The sequence below is a fragment of the Sinocyclocheilus grahami genome, unplaced genomic scaffold (genome assembly GCF_001515645.1).
Source record: "Sinocyclocheilus grahami isolate Dianchi unplaced genomic scaffold, SAMN03320097.WGS_v1.1 scaffold525.1, whole genome shotgun sequence".
Classification (NCBI taxonomy): Eukaryota; Metazoa; Chordata; class Actinopteri; order Cypriniformes; family Cyprinidae; genus Sinocyclocheilus; species Sinocyclocheilus grahami.
In genome coordinates, this window is record NW_015505704.1 from 209,150 (window position 1) to 214,919 (window position 5,770).

Below are 5,770 nucleotides of genomic sequence, written 5' to 3' on the forward strand. Positions count from 1 at the left end.
GGAGTTCTGGAGAGAGTGCGCTGGAACGAGGTCAGTCGACTGCCAGTAGCCCCGTTCTGGTCGGGCCGAGTATGGTTCTCGGACCTGATTCCTCTCCTCGACAGCACTCCATGGGAGATTCCCGTCAGGAGAGATTTCCTCTCACAGGTGGAGGGCGCGCCCCTGCCCAGAGCTGTGGAAGCTGTGGGTGTGGCCTCTGAGGAGGCACAACTCATAGCTTCTGGTCTCTCAACCGAGGTTGTTGAGACCATCCTCCATCCAGAGCTCCCTCTATGAGGAAACTGTACTACTTGGTGCGGAGACCGCCAGCTCGACCCAGCTAACTGCCCGTTTCGTACAGTTCTGGAGTTCTTGTAGGCCTGTTTATCCGCAGGGCCCCCGCCTACTTTAGCCATTCCTGGCTCCCTTTTCTCTCGCCTTAGTTGTGCTCTTCCACACTAGGCAGGGATTTGCAAGTCTGGCGGCGTGGGCATTCTCGTTCCCGTAGTGTTTCGATGCAGCTCGAGTTCCTGAAGGAGAACGTCTCCAGGTTACGTATGTAACCATGGTTCCCCGAAGGGAACGAGACGCTGCTTCTCAGGGCCATACTTCCGGCATCCCTGCCAGCGCTTGTTTCACTCCTGAAGCTGACGCCGGTTTCACCGCACGTGCTTTTATACTTCCTGGTCGCTACGTCACCCCGCCCGTGACGTCTCGCCCATCCATTGGACTGATTACATATGTGATTCAGAGCGTGGTCACGCTGGAGGCATTCCCGTAGCATTTTGACGCAGCGTCTCGTTCCCTTCGGGGAACCATGGTTACATACGTAACCTGGAGACGATTTTTTATCAAATAAATGCAGCCTTGCTAAACATAATATACTTTTTTTCAAAGACCTTAAAAAATCTTTTAAAATGATTTTTCCTTGATAATTGATAAATAAAGGTTGGAAATGTTATGATGCAAAACGAACAAATATTTTTAAAAAATGCTTTTGTTTAAATGTACTCCAAATAATCTATTAAATTCCAAAAATTGCACAAAAAAAGCATATTGACAAGCTGTCTCAACACTTTTGGACCCCACTGTTTGGGATATTTAGGAAAGCTAGGGTGCGAATACACATTTGTATAAACTAATAACAAGATGCGCAAATGAAAGCCCAGGTTGTCAAAATTATACCTAATTTCTTAACAAGCATTGGTCGAAAAAAACAGGACGGATAATGATAAGGTATCTCTCCAATCCTATTACTATCGGGAATCTGTGAATGAGCAGCATGAACGTGTCTGTGTCTTGCTGTGAGTTGAAACCTCGGCATCGGGTGTATAGATCATTACTTGTCTGACTGTCTGACAGGCCCCTTCACTGCTCTGTGCCTATGGAAGATAATCATTGGCAGAGCCGGGTAACAACGAACTCGTTCCCGCACTCCAGCATTTCCAGGAGAGCACTTCAAACGAACCTCTTCTCCCAACACAAAAGAAGCCATTTCCTTTGATGTCACTGTCAAAGACTGAGTTTTGTTTCCGTCGCCTTCAGAAACTCCACCCCTTCTCTCTCTCGATCTTTGTCTCAAATACAAAAAAAGAGGAGAAGTAAGAAGTTTGCGCTTCTGAATCGTGAGAAAAAGATTTTCACATGAAAAGTGCACCTGCGTTGTTGGTGAGGCCCCGTATACTCCGCTGAGAGGCAATCAAACAAATACTTCACTTTTAACGTGATCGTCTGGGGACTGCGCGAGACGTACTGTTTCAGCGAGAGATTTTCCTTTTTGAGCCAATTAAACCTTCTGCTAATTACTCTCAGTGTGTTTTGGGCAAGGGAGGGGGTGTTTCTCAGATCATTGTGCCGGATTTTGCCTGTCGTTTGAAAGTAATGACAGGAAAAGCCAATTAATAGCGACAACTTACTGAGAAGAGTCAGGATACATGTAGGCCTCTCCCCTCAGAACATCCAGTGGTGTTAGCATCACAAACAGCAGACAGGTCGTCAAAAAAAAATATTGGATTATTGTATTGTTTGTTGGACTTAAAACTTTAACAAGTAATACATTTTTATTGCTATATACTTAGATTTTCCAGTTGAACCAACAAGCATATCAGGTGAGTTGTTGTTCAAGAAGATCTGTACTGGAAAAAAAATAAATAAAAGATAAAAAAAGGTATTTTGTGGTTTAGTTGCTTTCTCCCCAGTCACATTCAATGCCCCCGATTAATCGCGGCATTTGGTGGGTCTCTAAAAATGTTAAGACTTAGTGGTTAGATAAAGCCACAAACAAACATAAAAACAAACTTGTAATCAATTTATGTACCTTTATGCTCTTTTTAAGTAGATAAATTATAGTAAAAAAGGCCATGCAAATTCCTCCTTCGCTTCATTCAGTTTTGCAAACACAGATTTTTATTTATTTATTTATTTTTTTTTCTTTAAAAAAAAGAGGATGAGACATGGGGGGAAAATATACTAGAGAGAGGAAGAGGTAGTAGATTAATTTATTCTTTCACCCTTGGTTTAGTATGAAAGAAGAGGTTTTGGGAGCAAATAACATTCAGATTGCGTGGGTGCCCTGTTCTTGCTGGAGTAGATATCACAGTAAGCACAATGGATGCTCTCAGGCTTAGCATCCAGCTCAAACAAGCAAAAGACTGTGCTCAGCCCAGCAGGCTACGGGACCTCAGCTAAACTGGGTATTATCTCAGATAACCCAGAGCAGTGATGTGTAAAAATAGCTCAAATTAAACTTTTGTTTGTTTGTTTGTTTTTAAAAATGCCCTTGCATATGTGGTGGACTTCTGAAATTCCTTTTCCATTTGATGTTTACAGTTTCCAGTTTTCCAGTTTCCAATTTATCGAGTTTATCTTTTTTTTACAAAGCTAATACTACATTTTTTTAAGTTTATGCTACAATTTTATTTATTAGCATTTACTTTTTAACATTTAATAATTAACTACAAGCTCAAAAATATGTTTAATATTGTAATACATTATATTATAACATATAATAGATTATATATTTTAACTATTATTATTATTATTATTATTATTCTCCTTTGTTTGCACAATTAGTCAGTACTGTAAATCCTCAGTAAATACATCATATATTTAATATGCATTGTAATAAATTAATAAATACATTTAAGGTAAAAATTTGGCATATATATATGGTGACAATGTTTAAGGAATGGCATAATAATACAGTAATACAGATCTTAGTGTACATTACTGCTAACAAAATGAGAATAAACTATTTTTTAATGTATATAATTATATGTGATGTGTCAGACAGGGACTTCTGTTAATGACATTTTACTGTTTTTTTAACTCACAAAATCTATAAATTACATGTAATTCAGTATTAAACCATTCACAGTTTTTCAGCTTATAAGTTAAGGTTTTTACTGTAGCATTTTTTCCTTTTTTTCTGAAAAATTACAGACCTTTTAACCAAGCTAAGAGGTCACTAAAAACCACCTCACTCATAGATCACCACTTCAAGTCATTTCAAATTAATTTAGATTCAGACATGATTGAAAGAGGTGATGTTCAAGTTGTTTACTTTTATTAGCCACTTTAACCCATTCAGGACGTTATAGTTGGGCACTGTTGCTTCTGTATGACTTCTTGAGCAAATATGACCTATACTTTTTCTCTTACTTCAGATTCTGCTCCCAAACGGCATATATTAGTCTGTGCAACACACACTTTAACCTCCATTTCTCTCTTTCTGCTCCCCCCACCACTTCGGCTCTTCTCTCGCATCGTGTTTTGAGCATAAAACAGCCCTCTGCTGATATTAGAGAGATCACATATCGGCCCGCTGACATATTTCAAATGTATCACAGATTAATAGCATATCACTGTGAGAAATCTACAAAAACCATTAGTAAACCTGACACTTTGACGTCAGATTTTTAAAAATTCCCAAGTAATCTTTTTGATTTATGGAAGTGTGTCCAGGTTCATCGAGAGTGATTTCAGATTTATCACGTCCTGGTTAGAATTATTAATGATTTTCAATTTGTGAATCTGATGCTGGCGGTGTCCGTGGGTGCTCGGTTGAATCGGTAAGAACTGATACCATGGGTCTGCTGCTTGTTCCTGGAGTGCCGATTACTTTATCACACTATCGCCCACTTTGATTTACATTTCACTTGGTTTCTGCCGCCTCTACCTCTCTCTGTGCTTTCTGTCGCTCTCGAGCTTTCGCTCTTTCATTCATCCTCCCACCACCTCGGTGTACTTCCTCTCTCCTGCTGTAATTACAGTGTCATCTTTAATTGTATCTCTGGAAGCCTCCAAGTCTGTAAAGTCAAATTTAATTCTTCAGAACCTTGAGGATAAAGACCAGCTTTTGAATTCTGTGGGCATATAATAATACTGATTTCCTCTTGAACAAACTCTACTCACACGCACATGTGCATGCGAACTGAAATCCATGACGTGACTCAGTTGAGTGGCTCATCGTTGCGACAACAACGAGTTTCCTGAGGTCTGTAGTTCATGGGTACTGAAACTAAGATGGCAGTCAGTGGCACAGCACCCAGTCAACAGACAGACGATGATGCACATGACAAGTCAACACATTCGTGTTTCACTGTGTGTCTCTCTCTATCGTTCTCCTCAGTCTGTGACTTAGTGGTGTATTTACTGGTGATGAAACATGTAGTGCAGAAGTGTTTACAGTGAGGCTTATGACAGACGTGAGTGGGGATGGCACTTTAGCGAGGAGACAGGGATTTTTTTATTTTTTCCATTCTGAAGCCTTGCGTTGTTGTGACACTCCAGCTGGAATGAGCGTTTGGAACCACACAGCGTTAGTTGTGCAGAGCTAATCAAAGATAATCTTACATCTGGTTATCTTAATAGGTTACACTTGTATTTTATAATTAACTGCAGGCAAGCTGTCAACATTTTAGTCTTTGACCTTAAAAGGATAGTTTATTATATGTAAGGAAGCCATTATTTGCTCATATCTGCAAATATGGTGTCAAATGAGACACTTGAGAACTGTTTATTTACATTGAACTTGTAGGCATGGTATATTTAAATGCATAGAGATGCATTTAGTGTCTGCAACTTTAGTGTATGTTGTATTTGTCCAATCACCTAAATTCATTTATAATGCAACAGCCACTCAGATAATTTGTTTACTTATTTACATATTTATTGATTTAAATCATTGTTAGTGTTTTCTTGTCACAGATTTTGGCTTGTTCACAGGTTTACAAGAAACCATCTTGTTCTTTGTAAAGCTACTGTGGAATGTTTTTTTGTTGTTGTCGTTGTTGTTAAAAATATTAGATATTATAGTTTTAGTTTTAGGTTGTAGCATAAATCTGCATGATTAAGTGACTCCAGTTATGAGCAAACAATGAACCACGTCAAGTGTGATACAAGTAAGGTTTTATTAACTACATAAACACTTAAACTAGTCTAACATACTCATACACACACACACACACACACACACACACACGCATACAGTTGATATAGGAAAGGGTTAAAGCTTAACTCAGTACAGAGAAGAGAAATAAGGAATGAAGTTATGGAACCATTTGCATATTCAGCAGATTTACACCTGAAGGAAACATCAGATTCTTAGTTCAAACACACCTTTGTAAAAATACCTAATACCTAATGTATCAATTAATAAGACTAAGTTTGAATGCTTGCAAGTCTCTTCTGTCTGAAAGAAAGGCTTGGTGCAATCTGAAAGTCCCAGTGATCCTTGCTGAAGTTGGTTTTGAGTCAGAGAATCTTGTTGGATGGAAAAGACAAGGCCGAA